The following is a 16,630-nucleotide window of genomic DNA, read 5'->3' as shown; positions in this document are numbered from 1 at the left end:
AGGAAGGTGGCAATGTCCTAACAAGTACAAGAAGGACTTTTGGAATTCAAGTATGTTTCTGAGGTGAATATCTGTTCACCTCTTTATTCTGGGAATATTTATTGAGAGAATACTGTGAGCCAGCCGTTGTAAATGAGATAGTTTTTCTCCTTGAACAGCTTACGATCTGTTTCTGAGGGAAACCCGAAGCAGGGAACAAGCACATTACGCCCCCAAGAGGCCAATTGCGGGTACTGGTATACATTTGCTTTTCAGCAGCAAAATTTGGGAATTTGGTCTCAGACCTGGTGAGGCTAGACCGTACCCTCCGAGTGGAAGGGGAGGCTCTGAGATAACATTCGTTTTGAAAACAGCAAGCGTGCCATGATCCAGAGCCTGATCTTAGAGCGTCTCTGAACTCACTGGCCTCCAGAACTGGCAGCCCGAACAAATCACAAGGATGCAGGCGTACACGCATGCGCACAACCCTTGCCTTGCGCTCCCACACCGCAGTGCCAGGACTTTCTCCAATGTGCAAGGAGTTTACTAAGCCTACTCACAGGGTAGCTTGGAAACGCCAGCTTTACCCTTGTGGAAGCAACCAATGAGCGGTAGCAATTGCTCCTCAATGCGCGGCCTCCGAGGGTCATTCTGTGTAATTTCTCAGAGGGTTCGCAGAAGGACTGAGCTTGACAGCTCCAGGGGCGAGGAGGGCCGGGCACCATGCCCATCCGCAGATCCAAGCTTGAGTGTTGACAGGCCAAGTCTTGAATGCAATGGCCGCATCATGCTCATAAGAGAACCTTCCTGGCTCTCCTCCACATCACCTGGTTCTTGCGTCATTTCCACCTTCCAGGATGCTCCCTGTGCCCTGGACAGGTAATATAGATGGATGCTCAAACAGTCACTCTCAGCACCTTGACCAGCTGCGAGTCTCCGGATTTATCACATTTGCTGAGAAGCAGCTTCGTGGACCAAGGCTGAGGGCCGCACTAGTCTGCAGGTAGCACAAACATTAGGTATTTGAGCTTAACTGTACTGGTGGGATTTTAAGCACTATAACTTATTTCTCTCAGGAATTCAGAACACTTAACGAGCAACGGCTGCTTCTCACCTACATACTAAGTAATTTATTCCCAATCAGAATGGCATTCCGCTGCTCTTATCCCCAATGTCACGGGTGATTAAGAAATAGCTGATGAAGGATGAACGGCTCCATCATTTTGGGGCTAATTCTCTGTGTAGGAGGCCCTTTAGGTTTTCTGTCAAATTTATTAAGTTTGGAAAAAAAACATCGAGAAATGAGAATTCGACTCTCTTAATGACAGGCTGTCTTTCTAGTGACAGTTTATTTCAGGAAACGTCATTTGACCCCATTTTCTCAAATAGTTATGCCAGAAACGAAATAGTACTTCATGCTAAGCAAGTGCCCTGAGGTCCTAAGATAATGATAATAATGACATGTCCAAACAGTAATGGTCCTGACATCCAATTCCCTTGCCCCTTGTCTAACCTTCTTGCTGCTTTTACATGATAATAGAACTGAGCTGAGAACATGGCTGTCTAGCTGGAGAACAAATCTCACATCTTTCTTTGTAGCTGGATATGGTAAGTGTCCATTCTTTAACAGAACATGAGTGGAAACCATGGGACTTCTGCTTTTCTTGTCTAGGGAAGTCTCTGGGCTGAGCCCTTTCATCCTTCTCATTGGCTATCTGGGTGATGCCCGTAAGACTTTCAGGTACCAGCGGTTGAGCACAGCAGTCTGCATTACTTAGCCTCAGTTCCTGAATGACTGACTGGGCTATGCTAGCCACATGCTGACTGTAATACCTACCTGTGGTGGTTCGAATATGTTTGACCCATGGGAAATGGCGCTGTTAGGAAGTGTAGCCTTATTAGAGGAGGTGTAGCCTTCTTAGAGGAAGTGTGCCACTGTTGGGGTGGGTTTTGAGGTCTCCTCCTATACTCAGGCTCTGCCAGGGTGGAATGGTAGCCTCCTCCTGGCTGCCTGCAGATGTGAGTTTCTTCCTAGCTGCCTTCAGATCAAGATGGAGAACTCTCAGCTCCCCTCCAGTACCACGTCAGCCTGGATGCTACTATGATTCCTGCCATGGTGATAATGGACTGAACTTCTGAACCTGTAAGCCAGCCCCAATTAAATGTTGTCCTTTATAACATGATGTCTCTTCATAGCAATAAAACCCAAACCAAGACACTACCTATGTGAGAAAGAAACAAATCTTTCTCCTTTAAGCCAATTGTTAGGTCTCTATTCAAGCAGTTTAAACCTGTACCGGTTATCTTTTGGTCAACTCACCATCATCTGGGAAGAGGGAACCTCATCTGAGAAAATGCCTTCATCATATTGGCCTGTAGGCAAGTCTGTCGGGCATTTTCTTGATTGCAGATTGCTACGGGAGGGCCTGGCCCATTGTGGGAGGAGGCATCTCTTAGGCAGGTGGTTCTGGGTTGTATAAGACAGCAAATTGAGCAGGCGTGTAGGTAGTATTCCTCCATGGACACTGATTCAGTTCTGGCTTCCAGGTTCCTCAGTTCCTGCCCTGACTTCCCTTCATGGCGGAGCATAAACTCTAAGATAAAATTAACCCTTTCCTCCCCAAGTAGCTTTTGGTCATAGTGTTTATCACAGCAGCAAAAAATCGAACTAGAACAATGTAGTCCAACTCATGCACACATATATGTGCACAGCAATCTATTTCTTTTGACTCCATATGCCCCTTAATCTGATTGCCATGTGTTTTCTTTTGAGAGCGTTCAAGATGAATGCTGACATTCCCTAGGCCAGTGTTAGAAATTCAGGCACTGTTTGTCCTTGTCCAATTTATTATTCTTTTTCTTTATCATCATGTAGAGATCAAGTATGCATAGGATTCTTTGCTAGAGGGTATGTGGGTAAATGGATGACTCAGAAATGAATGCTTTCAAGAAACTTAAAAAGTTTCGAGACTTCCTGGAAAGTAAAAACTTTAAATTAGGAGCACTTGTGATGATTTTCCCCCCCCTTCGGAGTTTAATTAGAATAGAAAAAAAGTTGGTTTCATTTGTGTTTTTTCCCCCATTATTATTTTTCGGAGACTGTTTCCCCTGGTATTTTGTGTATTCAGTTTCAAGGCCGGTGTTTCCAGAGCCAATGACCATTTTTGGCGAATGGCAATAAAGCATGCAGGAGTGCCCGCCCCACATCACAGCATAAACAGCCCCTCTCCGCCCCTCTCTGGAGAGCATTAAATGCTGGGAAAGCTGGTGTGTCACTGCTCCTCCAGGCTTCCTGTGTGCTAGGGGATTCCCAGGCTCACACGGGCTCTGAGGGATGAGGACAAGGAGAGCTTGAAGAAGCCAGCCTCCCCAGGGTGCCAGCTAAGAACCAGCTCTTCCTAGGGGTAGGTGTATTGATGTACATTTTGTTTTGTTTTATTCCCCCCCTCCCCAAATACCTTTTATTATGAATTACACAAAACAAAACTCTAAATCAGTCGTTGGTGAGGGTCTACAGATATCCTGTGTTTAAATAGGACTGCAACACAGCTTTATCTTCAAATTTTGTCACAATATCATGTTTTACCTGACCCGCTGAATGGAACGGCCCCATTGTAATATTAAACAGTTACTGAAAGCAGCTGTACTGAAGTTTTAACTGGATGCTGTTCCCAATCTAGGCTTCACCAGACAGCACAATATGGTCAAGTATTGGTGTGGATATAATTGTTTTCATTTGTTTTTACACATGTTCTCTCCTCCTCCTCTCCTCTTTTCGGCTTTCTTTGTATTGTTTGTTTATTTTGATTTTTTTTTTATTCCTTTTGAGATAGAGTCTCACTGTAGCCCAGGATGGCCTCAAACTTGCTAAGTAACAGAGGCCAGTCTTGAACGGCTGCTGGTCCTTCTGCTTTAACCTCCAAAGTCCCGGGCTGACAGGCCAGGTACCACACCACCTATGCTTGGCCTATAGAAGTATTGCTTTTATTCGTAGGCAACGAGAAAGAGGCATGTGGGGACAGACATGAGTAACCTCAGATAGCAAAGAGGCAGAGAGTGGTAGAGGCTGGGATAGGGACACAGAAGAAGAATCCGAAATAATACTTCTTGGAGAAAGAAAGTAACTCAGGTGCAAAATTGTGGTAAGAAGGGACCTACAAGTCTTTGAACTTTTATTGATCAAGAAGATATGAAGTAGTATGGGGCTTACCTCCTGTGTGGAAAGGGGTCTGACGTGCGTTCTGTGGATTATTCAAGCTTTTGGAGATTTCAAAACTGCAGATTGGTGTTAGATGAGAAAACCCAGGGACAAGAAAGCACTGACAACTTAACTGGGGCAGGCAAGATATGGAACTCAGGTGAAAGACCACTGTCCTTTGCAGAGCATGCTGGGGGAACTGGTGGCAGCCCTGAGTAAGATACTGGAGTGATTTTCTTATGCTTAGCTTATCAGGATTCATGTGTGTGTGTGTGTGTGTGTGTGTGTGTGTGTGTGTGTGTGTGTGTAAGCGTTTGTATGTGTGTCTAAGTTTTGTTATAAGACAGTTTCTTTTTTTTAAATTTATTTTTACTTTATGAGTATAAGGGTTTTGCCTGCACTTCTATCTGTGTGTCATGGCAGCCTGGTGGTTGCTGAGGACAGAAGAGGACATCAGATCCACTGGAACTGAAGTTTTAGATAATATGCATTGCCTTGTGGGTGCTGGGTACTGAACCTAGGTTCTCTGGGAAAGCAGCTAATCTTCTTAACGCAGAGCCATCGCTCCAGCTATCCTCTTAAAATCTACATCTTAAAAAGGTCTATTTTTATTTTATGTGGATGAGTGCTTGCCTGCATGTATGTCTGTGCACCACATTTATGTGCCTGGTGCCCACGGAGGTCATCAGATGATACTTGGGAGTCGCCATGCAGGTCCGGGACACTGAACACAGGTCCTCTGGTAGAGCAGCCAACGCTTTTAACCACTGAGATCTCTCCAGCCCCATGTGACAGTTTCTTACATATATATAATAGGTTTTGATTGCTCTCTCCCCTGCCCTCTCTTAAGGAGTTATATATTCTGACTACTATTGAACTTTCTGTTTAGCGACCATGAATAATTTGAACATGTAAGTTAAACAATTTTAATTTTTTATAAAAATTTCAAGGTACAGTAAAATTTGACTTAAAGAGACTATTCACAATTTAGATTCCGTAGTTCATTATTATTTTAATTTTCTTGTTCTGCTGGAGACAGAATTGTACCAAGTGTGCTACATTCATACTGGCCCCTTTAAAGCTTTTATTGTGAGGCAGGTTCTCAATAAGTTGCTCAGGTTGGCCTTGAACTTGCAATCCTTCTGCTTCAGCAATCCTAAATAGTGAGGGTTACAGACTGTGCTACAAAGTCTGGCTCCTGTTATTATTATTATTTTAGCAAATTTAAAATGAAATGGTAGAGGTCTTCATTCTAATCACTTAGTTCTAAGCATTTGCTAGAGTTGAAGAAAATGATTTTTTTTAATTAAGTACTCTAAGGAAATTTAAAGTAGGTAAGAATTTGATTTTATGTATAGTTTTTTGGATGATTTTGGGAAATCCCTTTATATCTTTCTTAACGTTTATTCTTGTATCATTTGTGTCATGTGCGTGTGTGGAGGTCAGAGGACAACTTAGAGGAGTTGAGTGGAACCTTTCCTTCGACCCTGTGGGTTCTGAAGATTGGACTTGGGCTACCAGGGTTGGTGATCAGTGCTCCCATGCTGGGTCATTCAGTTTACATTCACTGAATAAACACAGAGATGGTGGAGACTGTTAGGAATAACTTAGTGGGATGAAAGCAGCAAACCCTGGCAGAGAGTTGTTCTACTGTATTCACAGGAGAGCAAGGTATTGTTCTCTCTCTCTCTCTCTCTCTCTCTCTCTCTCTCTCTCTCTCTCTCTCTCTCTCTTTCCCCTTCCCTCCCTTCATCATTCCTTCCTTTCTTTTTGCATTTAACCAAGGGGCTACAAAATGCAGAGTGGCCATTTTGTTTTGTTTGTTTTGGCCTCTGACCCCTGAAGCCCAGTGGCCTTTGCAAAGCCTGCTCTCACGGAGTGCTGTCAGGTAGCTTCCAATCTCAGAAATGGGCTCCCTGGAAAGAACATTTGAGATGTTTAGTTTGCCATTGGCCAAGAGGAGTGGAGTCCTGTGTATATTCTGCAGTGGCAGCGAATGCAGCGTGTTGTTGTTGCTAGGAGGACATGAGGATGACTGCTGTCTGTGGTTGCTTTGGCCTCGACTGTTCTGTCTTCCCTAACATCCGTAGTTCATCTTGTGCCTTCTGTGTGAGGAACAGCTCATTACCTTACTGAGTCTGGTGGCTCCTCTTCCTGACCATATCCCTGGTCCTCCTTGGTCATGGGTTGCAATGGTAGACCGACTGCTCTTCAGTGTTTGCTGGGCTCTTAAACTAAGCACCCTTAAAAGAGTTTCTCTATATGTCCTGAAACTTGATCTGTAGACCAGGCTGGCCTTGAACTCATATAGGTCCAACTGCCTCTGTCCCCATGAATGCTGTGATTACAAATACACACACACACACACACACACACACACACACACACACACACACACACACACATTTTTGAGACAAGGTTTTTTTTGGAGTGTGTATAGCCCTGGCTATCCTGGAATTCACTCTGTAGACCAGGCTGGCCTCAAAAATCTCAGAGATCCACCTGCTTTTGCCTCCTAAGTGCTAGGATTAAAGGCATGCACCATTAGCAATGGTGTGATTATATTATTATTATTATTATTATTATTATTATTATTATTATTATTATTATTATTATTATTATTTGAGACAGGGTTTCTCTGTATAGTCCTGGCTGTCCTGGAACTCACTCTGTAGACCAGGCTGGCCTCGAACTCAGAAATCTACTTGTCTCTGCCTCCCAAGTGCTGGGATTAAAGGCATGCGCCACTATCGCCTGGCTAATATATTCTTAATACAAATGACTTTAAAATTTAAAATTGTAGCTAAGGTATTAAAGAGGATGCAATAGGCTTCATATTTTCTGTTTATCAAAATGATGGGCAGGGCACACCAAACTTCTCCAAAATACTTTGAAATTGTTGAAGAATATTCTATTTTAACAAAAGGGAGCCTCTCCCAGTAAGCCACATTTGGAAATCCAGCACAGGGAGGAAAGGGTTCCACTGTGCTCTGGAGGGAGATGGGAGTGTGAAAACAGTTAAGGACGACAGTGAGCATCATAGAGCACCTTACATGGTGATGGGGGCCATGACAAAGGGAAAGTATGGCAGGGAAGGAGGACAGGATAGCAGTTATACACAGAGTGGTTTGAAAGTGACATTTGAACATAGACATATTTGAGCAGGAGGTGAGGGGCTTGTCCATGGAGCTATGTTGAAAACATTTCAGGCAGAGGGATCAGGAAGTGTAGAGGCTGTAACCCCCTCAGGGAGTGTCTGACTGATTTGAAGAACAGCAGATAAAGGGATGAGTATAAACCATGAAGATGAGGGACGGGATGAAGGCTTAGTAGGTGGAGACTGGCTGGGCAAGCTTGAGGACCTGAGTTCAGTCCCCAGAACCTGATTAATATTGGGCACAGTAGTGCATGCTTATAATCCCAGGGCTGGGGAGGCAGAGTCAGGTGGATCCCAGGGGGCTTACTGGCTCAGTTTAGCTTAATTGGCAAGCTCTGGGCTCTAGTGAGAGCCCTGGGTTCTAGTGAGAAGCACTGGCTCTTGATCTCTGGCCCCCATGTGCACACACATGCACACACATGCATACAAATGCACATACATGCACATACACACACACACATGCACACACATGCACATGTAGTTGCCAACACTGCGGAGCCCCATCCCCCACCATGTTATTAATAACAATAGTGAGAGACAAATGAGAAAAGCCAGGGTCAGATCACGGATCCATCTTTTCCTCAGAAGACCAGGGAGCCTTGGGGAGGTATTGAGAAGTGGCTTGCATTTCACAGTACTCCCTCGAAAGTGTTGAGAATAGATTTCAGGGGAAAGGACAGAATAGGGACCCATGAAAGATGTTGCAGTCAGTCATCAGGCATGAGAAATGAGGGTGCCTTATGCCAGGATGTTTGCAGTAGAGACAGTGATAGCTTGGCCATTTCTAGATTAGCTCTCTTCAAAGGCAGATCCAACAGCATTTCCTGTGTATGGAGTAGTGTGTGGGAAAGGCCAGGGCTTTGGGTCTGCACAAGGAGGCTTTGGTTGTCATGAAGTTAATTAAGAGGAAAAGAGGGACTAGATTCAAGAGCAAACCATTGTGGATATTGAGTATTATAAACAATGAAGAAAACCTGACAAATGTCAGTTATTCATTGAAATAAGTGTACAAGGTTCAGAGTCAAAGTACAACAAGGAGCAAGTGGCCCTCTAGGCTTGGATGAGGAGGTGGCCTGTGAGCTGGGTTCTGGAACATGCTGAGGAAGGAGCCTGGGGGTGCATGCACGTTCACGAGTGTGTGTTCAGGAGTCCTGAAGGTTCTAAGGTGAGGGAAGGGAATACACAGTGCTTTATGAATCCGAAAAGCTGAACCCAGACTTGGCAAATGTGTTACCTTGTAATTACCACCTCCGTGGGGGTTGATATCCCCTCCCAGTGAATCTTGTGATAGAAAATGAAATATCTTATTCTTTTCAGCAGCAGGTAGACTTGTGCTAGTGCACGTTTTTTCAAATCTGTTTTTAGAAAGTTATTTAAGATATCAAAAATGATATAAAAAGTAGTTCAATGTCACCGAGTTCCTTTAAGCTGAGACTCTTGAGATGAAAATGAAAGTCATTGCAGAAGACACAGACAGCAAGAGCTAAGGGGCTTATTTCCCTTGGGTGACCATGGTACCTCCTGCATGGTGTCAGACGAGACACCTGGATCATTTTGATGTAGGGAGGCTCTCTCCCTAGAAAGTCTGCTAGAATCTGAAATCTCAAGTTCATCAAAACACGGCTATTTCCTGGATTTACCAAGTGGAAGATGTGGTCAGTCCTTTGTTATAAAGAAAGGGTTTTATTTTGTAGATTGTCACAGCTTTTTACAAATCTGTCCCCTTCCAAGGTTCCAGTGTCCTTACCCTAGCCCTGCCACGTGGTGCTGGCAAAGACACACACTCCAGTTTGATGGCTAACAAACCCGAGGTGTAGAGCATTCTAGAGACATGCAGGGATCCGTGAAGCAGAAAGCAGGAAGACTGACATGAATAGAAAGCTCCAGCTAGCTTTGTGTGGCTCTTACTGTACTTGTCTTTCCTTCATTTCTGGGGGAAATTGGGTCCTGGGGTTTTAGCTGCTCCTCTGCCTGTACGGATCATCATCATTATTATCACCATCACCATCACCATCACCATCACCATCACCATCACCATCACCACCATCAGGACACTATGGTGATCTGGCACTGGGAAGACATTACTGCTCTTTTACACCTAGGTTCTTTCTCCTTCCCCCTTTTTCTTTCCCACCCCTTTCTGGCCTTAGGTAGTCCAGGCTGGCTTCAAATTTATTATGTAGCCCAGGCTGGCCTTGAATTCCTTGCCTCGTATCTTCAAGAGCTGGGGTAACAGGTATGTACTGTCACGTCCTTCTTACAGGCCTAGGTTCTGAGTAGTGGAGAGCAGGGTCCAATACCAAGTGGCTGGGAAGGAGGCAGTAACTTATTGTCCCCAGGGAGCATGGGCTCATAATAGGTAGGTTGGCATGGGGATGGTGCACGACCACGTGTGTGAGCATGGCACAATGATGACAGAGGCTCGGTGACAGAGGTGTAGTTAACTAATGTTCCCTGAGCCAGGACACATTCTAGCAGTAGCTTCAACTTCAAGGCGATGCAGACAATAGCAGCTTGGGTCCCAGATGGATGGCAGAATACAATGTAGGCTCCTTCCCTGGAGTAGTGGTAGCTATGAGACCCTTAGGCTGCCTCCCAAGCTGCTGAAGGCCTCTGTGGACTACAGTGTTCTCCAGTGACAAAGGCCACAGATGCCTGGGCAATGCTTAGGGCCACTGTGGGCTTCCATACTTTTTCCCATACGGAGAGGTGTGTCCTCATTTAAGTTCATTTTGACTAGGAAAACAGGGTGTAGAATCGAGGTGCTCACTCCTGTCTCTAAGTGACCGTCTTGAACCTCTGTGTTCTGGAACTTCTGCCATTCCCTTGGCTGTAACCCCAGCATAGTCACTGAGATCAAAATGGAAGTGCTAATTTATCATTCTGGTCATTTTTATGTGTGGAGGTGAGCTGGGGACACCTCTACTTGGCCATGATGCCGATGTCACTTTCAGCAAATGGCCCAACTGATGTCTGAATCACAGGGACTTAGATAAGTCAGCATGTGGAGAAGACCTCGGCCAGTTACAAGTGGTCCAGTCCATTCCAAAAGTTTAAACTCAGGATGGAGAGATGGCTCAGTGGTTAAGAGCACTGAATGCTCTTCCAGAGATCCTGAGTTCAATTCCCACATAGTGGCTCACAACCATCTATAATGGGATCCAATGCCCTCTTCTGGTGTGTCTAAAGAGTGACAGTATACTCACATACATTAAATAAATCTCTTAAAAAAGTTTAAACTCTTCACCAGTTGTGCGGTAGTCTTTGGATTACCACGGGTGGTTGGCACACGGTGGGAATCAGGGCGTACTTATTGCTCCAGAGAGAGCTATGCTGGCCTCTCCTCCCCGCTTGCTGGTGGAATGCTCTACATCTTGTTGACTTTTGGAGTCTAAGGAGCCATTAATTGTCATTGAAATGTTTGACACAGCTTCCCTCAAATGTTTTACAACAAAGTTGTATTTATGTCTAAGCCAAGCTTTGAGAATGGGCACAGGAAGTGAATGTTAGTGTTTGTGCGATCGTTGTAGGCTGAACTTTAGGTTCATTCTTACTGCCAAACAGACCAGTTGGGTTCTAGTGTGATGTGTGCACACGAACCTCCTCACAGCTCCAATCATTCACTTTCCGGAGCTCACAATCCAGAGGTATAACACTGCAAAGTCCACGTGGTAAGAAAGTTCCAGATCCAGTGCTTATGTTAAGCCCATGAACGTGAGGAGAGAGGGAGAGTACGCCATTATCCAAGGATAAAAACCGGCAGAAAGAAAATGGGAGAAAATGCTAAACTAATTGTGTCCATTTGCACTGTACAGTTTGTCCAAGTATTTTGAAGCTGAATTTTGACTGCTCTAGTCCCCCCTCTCTCTCACACATGTGCACACACTGCACCCACACACCCACACATGCTCACACACATACACACATACTCAACACTGCGATTGTTTATTTAACATTTTCAGTCTTTCAGCATATGAATATCTTTGAGGAACACAAGCCATTAGTTTTCAGGCTGCCCTTAAATTGTGGTTTATGCAATTATCTCCCCACGATGAGCTTCTTGGGAGCTTGAAATCTAAGGAGTGGTGAGGCTACTCACGCACAGTTCCAGGAGGAACATAATGTTGCCGCATCCTTCTTCATTGAAGTTACCGTTTGATTGTCTGCCTGTAATGGTTTCTGCGTTACAAAGGTGATTTGCTTTGTCCATTGTAACTGTTTAAAAAGAGATATTTTGAGGATTGTATTATTGTCTTGGTTAATTTTCTCTTGCAGTGACAAAACACCATGATCAAGGCAGCTTATAAAAGAAAGGGTTTAATTGGGCTTATGGTTTTAGAGGGTCAGAGTCCACGATGGCGGAGCAAAGGCATTGGGGGAGGGGTAGGGGGTGGGGCAAGAACAGGTGAGAGCTAAGTGTGCACAGCCACAAACAGGCAGAGAGCGCACGCTGGGAATGGCGGATGTCCCTTGAAACCTCAAAGCCTGCACCCAGTGACACTCTACCTCCACCAATCTTCCCCACACAGCCCCAACTCCAACTGGGACCAACTATTGAAATGCCCAGGATTTGTGGGAACATCTCTTTCAAACCACCACAGTTATCATCTTGTGTTTCAACAAAACTTTATCCAATGGTGTTAGCATCCTTTGATGTGTCTAGTGGAGTCATTTGTTCTAGTGGTGGTTGCAAAATAATTTAAAAGCTATTTTAATTCTCTTCACACACACACCCCCAAACCGTGTGTGTGTGTGTGTGTGTGTGTGTGTGTGTGTGTGTGTGTGTGTGTACATGTGAGTTCTGGTACCTGTGGAGACTAAAGACATAGGATCCCCTAGAGCTGGAGTCACAGATGGTCAGAAGCCACTCGGTGTGGGTGCTGGGAACTGAATTCAAGTCCTCTGCAAGAGCAGCAAGTGCTCTTAACCACTGAGGCCAACAAACTAAGTTTTTGATTGACTGATTCTTAGAAGTAGATTGCTGCATTGAGGATGAAGCTCAGTGGATGGGGAGTTGGTTACTTGCTTATCCGTCAATAAAGAAGTCTCTCATTTTGTGTAACTTAATTTATTTTGTTTGGTTTAATTCATTCAGCTGGTTTAATTTCCACTCTCTCAAGATTGGTTGCTGTCAGCAGGGCATGGCGGTACATAGATTTAACCCCAGCACTTGGGAGGCAGAGGCAGAGGCAGAGGCAAGCAGATCTCTGAGTTGGAGGCCAAACTGAGACCCTGGCTCAAAACAAACCAAAGAAAAGATTGGTTGCTGCCAGGTTTGCCAGGTTGGGGTATAGCTCAAGACTCTGGGTTCAGTCCTCTGCACTGTAAAAAAACAACAATAATAAAAAAAGTAGATTGTTTTCAAAGTTTTATTTATTTGTTGACAGTTTCATACATGTATATATGAACGCCAGTTATTTTTACCCACCTCCTCATACCCCCACCCCTTCCACTGTTCTCCCAGGTCCCTGCCTACGTTCACGTCTGTGTGTGACCCACTGAGTTGATTAAGGCTGCTTGCGTGAGCACAAGCGGGAGCTTCTTTACTGCTGCTTTTCAGGGGCTACACCACCGAAGAAAATGACACCCCCACCCTCAGCAACCGCTAACTGTCAATAGTCCTTCAGCGAGGGGCGGGGCCTTGTAAGCCCCTCCCCACCCTTGGTGAAATATTGAGGGATTTCTGTTAACATTTTAATTATAATATAACATAACATCCCTTCTTCTCTTTCCTCCGTCTAACCCCTTGCAAGTTCACCCTTACTCCCTTTCAAATTAATGGTCCCCCTTTCTTTATTACTGTTACACACATTACACAAGTTACACAGGTTACACACACACACACACACACATACACACACACACACACACACACACAAATATATAAATACAACCTACTAAGTATGCTTAGTGTTACTTGTATAAATGATTTCAGGGCTGATCACTTTGTACTGGATAGCCAATCAGGGGCTCACTTTGTATTTGGTACCCGATCAGGGGCTCGTCCCTGGTAGGAACTAATTCAGCAGTAACGAGTTCCCTGTAGTCTTTGCTCAGGTCTTGTTTAGGTGGCCATATTGGTGAGGTATCATGGGTGCTTCCGTGTTATTTCTAGGAGACATAGTCTCTCAGCAGACTTCTTGTTTCTCTGGATCTTATAATCTCTCTGTTTTCTCTTCCGTGATGCTGCCTGAGCCTTAGGAGCAGGAGTTGAGGTGTAGATGTGTAGCTGACATCCCGTGATCAGCTGGCCTTTGTTTTATGTGGTTTTCTGCAATGACTTGTGTAACAGTCGACATATGCTGTAAAGAGAAGCTTCTTTGGTGTGGGGTGAAAGCTATGGTTATCTGCGGCTATAAGGATAGGTTTCAGGCCGGGCAGTGGTGGCGCACACCTTTTATCCCAGCACTTGGGTGGCAGAGGCAGAGGCAGAAGCAGGTGGATTTCTGAGTTCGAGGCCAGCCTGGTCTACAGAGTGAGTTCCAGGACAGGCAGGGCTGCTACACAGAGAAACCCTGTCTCGAAAAACAAACAAACAAACAAACAAACAAACAAACAAACAAACAACCCAGTCAACCAACCAAAAAAAGGGATAGGTTTCAGAATGCAGTTAAGAATTATGCTAGTCTAGAAAAGTGGTATCTAAGTCTAAGACCCATGGCTAGGTTGACTAGGTTTCTAGTTTCAGGCATGGCTTCCTTTCTGTTAAGTGGATCTTAAGTCCAATTAGATGGTTGTTGGTTACTGCCAATATATGAGTGCCACTCTTGTATCTTTAGGGATGTCCAGCCATGTCACTGTCGTAGTTCGTAGACATCATGATTGTGCAGGACTATTATTGTTTGTTTATCCCCCTTGGCAGCTTGTGCAGAACCTTCTGGTATTCTGGAAGCGGGACAGCAGGCTTTCAGGTCAGATTCAGCTAGAATCTCCTGAGTTCTGTGTTCAGACCTGTGTGGTGTCTTTAGTAATTAGACCTACCTTTAACCTTGGGGGAGCACCTGCAGGCAACAGCAATAGACAATATTGATAGCTTTAGGAACCACTTGGATAGCCCAACCAACAACTTAAAGAGGTTTCTCATGCATGATACTGGGGTTTTGTCAATCTGTGGCATTTGTGGGGCACATTATCAGCCCATGTGGCACACTCAGACTCTTTATTTTTCTGTGCCGTGGGCACTTTGTCTGCATGCATGTCAGTGCATTATGTATGTGTGGTACCATGGGAGCCAGAAGAGACTGTCAGATCCCCGGGGACTGGAGTTACACATGGCTTCTCTCTGATGCTGAGCCAACTCTCCAGCTCCCGAGTCTTGGCCAGATCACCTGAGGTGCAGTGGGTTCATGTGAGTCAACTTTTTAACATGCTTTGAGAGAAGTCTTTCTCCTCTGCAATACCTTAGTTGTTATTAGACTCAATAGCCTTTGCTTTCCCAAACCAATCACACTTCTTTTACTGGTTTTATATCCTGATTCCATGGTGGACACTGCCTGTTTAAATGCAAACTATCAGACTTAAACAGCTTCCTGAAATAGTACATATAATATAAATAAAGTCATTAATGTATAGATGAGACTTTCAACACACATATGCACAGCTGTCAAATGTTTATAAATGTTGACTTGCTAATTAAACTTTATTTACAATTATCCAAAAATGTTTCTATTTGTAATAAGAGGGACATAATGGGATATGAACATGTAGATGCCTTCTTGGAAGGTTTTATTTTACATATAAATTTATTAGCTCCAGAATTAAAACTATTGAAGTATAGCTTTTTATTTTCTTTCCTTCCTTCTTCCCTCTCTCCCTCTGTCCCTCCCTCCCTCCTTCTGTCCTCCCTCCCTTTCTCCCTTCCACAAGATCTCACTCCTGACCACTTTTCTGTCTTAACAACTTGTGGATGGTTAATTATTTCCTTATTTTGAGACAAGGGTTTGCTGTTAGCCCAGGCTGGCCAAGATCTCTGCTCCTTTCCCCTGGCTTCCTGTGTGTTAGGAATGAAATGTCACATGTTATTACAGATGTGAGGGTGTGTCATGAACTTATTCCGGCTTAACTTTCTTTGCCATTTTCATGGCTTAAATTTTTTTTTAAAATAAGGATGGACTCACTCAATCTTGATTACAACACTATGAGTAGGTGCTATTGGGGAAACTAAGGCACAGAGAAGAAATACAATTTGCCTAAGATGCACTATTTAGTGGATTTGTGATTGAAACTCTGGAAGCAGAATTCTATGGTTGTGAGATTGATGGGCTAAGAGCAGAAAGGTGAGGTGTCACCTTCTCTGCTTGGAGACTCACATCCCACGTGGTCACTGCACTCTTCTTACAGTCAAAGAAGAATAGACTCCAGACTTGATAACTTTTATGGATGCCGTTGGACATAGGTCCAAGCTCAGGGGAAGAGGTTATTTTGTGTTCCTTCCAGGGAATATAAAATATGTTCTGGCTAAGCTGATTTTTACCAGGCAGATGTCCTCTAAGATTTTAGACAAATTCTGGATGCTGCAAATGTTTATCGGGTCATCTAACTCTTGTATAAAAATACAAGTAAAATCACCCAGAAATGTTTATGTTCCACCAAATGAATTCAGTGTGCGAAGTGGGAGTTCTGCTCCCTCCCCATAGGCCTCCCACATCCACACACCACATCTGCACAGCTATCAACAGCAAGTCTGAGGTGTGTACACTCCAGTGTTTACAGAATTCTTCCTGATCAGACTAATGGGGGCATTTTTTTTTACACAATTGAAGCAATGTGTCAAGGTTTATCATCATCATCACCACCACCACCACCACCATCACCACCATCATTATAATTTTACATGTATGTGTGAGTTGTGTTGGGTGTACGTGCCTACATAGACATGTATAGAGGACAGAGGCTGATGTGAGCGTGTCTTCTTCAATCATATTTCCACATTACTTATTTAGTGTGTATGTGCTTGTCATATGCACTATGCTATAGTGCAACTGTGGCAGTCAGAGGACAACTTGCAAGTGTTGGTTTTATCTCTCTGTAATGTGGGTTTCAAGGATTGAACTCAGGTTGTTGGGCTTGTGTGATGGTTTGTATATTCTTGGACCAGGGAGTGGCACCATCTGGATGTGTGTCCTGGTTGGAATAGGTGTGACCTGATTGGAATAGATGTGTCACTGTGGGTGTGGGCTTAAGACTCTCACCCCAGTTGCCTGGAAGTCAGTCTTCCACTAGCAGCCTTTGGATAAAGATGTAGAACTCTCAGCTCTGCCTGTGCCATGCCTGCCTGGATAGTGCCATGCTCCCAC

The 16,630-nt window shown here is 44.4% G+C and overlaps 1 protein-coding gene across 3 annotated transcripts in view; it reads left to right on the top strand.

Annotated features, from left to right (window-relative positions):
• The first annotated feature begins 3,211 nt into the window (after positions 1-3,211).
• Positions 3,212-16,630, top strand: part of Col6a4 (collagen, type VI, alpha 4) — a 106,511-nt gene continuing 93,092 nt past the window's right edge. The window contains exon 1 of one of the 3 annotated variants that reach the window (XM_030244544.1): positions 3,212-3,383. The gene's annotated coding sequence lies outside the window, so the exon portion shown is untranslated. The remainder of the gene's footprint in view (positions 3,384-16,630) is intronic. The other 2 variants (XM_011242907.2, NM_026763.2) reach the window with 2 other exon arrangements.

This window comes from Mus musculus, chromosome 9, assembly GCF_000001635.26.
Source record: "Mus musculus strain C57BL/6J chromosome 9, GRCm38.p6 C57BL/6J".
Classification (NCBI taxonomy): domain Eukaryota; kingdom Metazoa; phylum Chordata; class Mammalia; order Rodentia; family Muridae; genus Mus; species Mus musculus.
The sequence above is the reverse complement of the archived record's forward strand: the minus strand, read 5'-3'. Positions and strand labels throughout refer to the sequence as shown.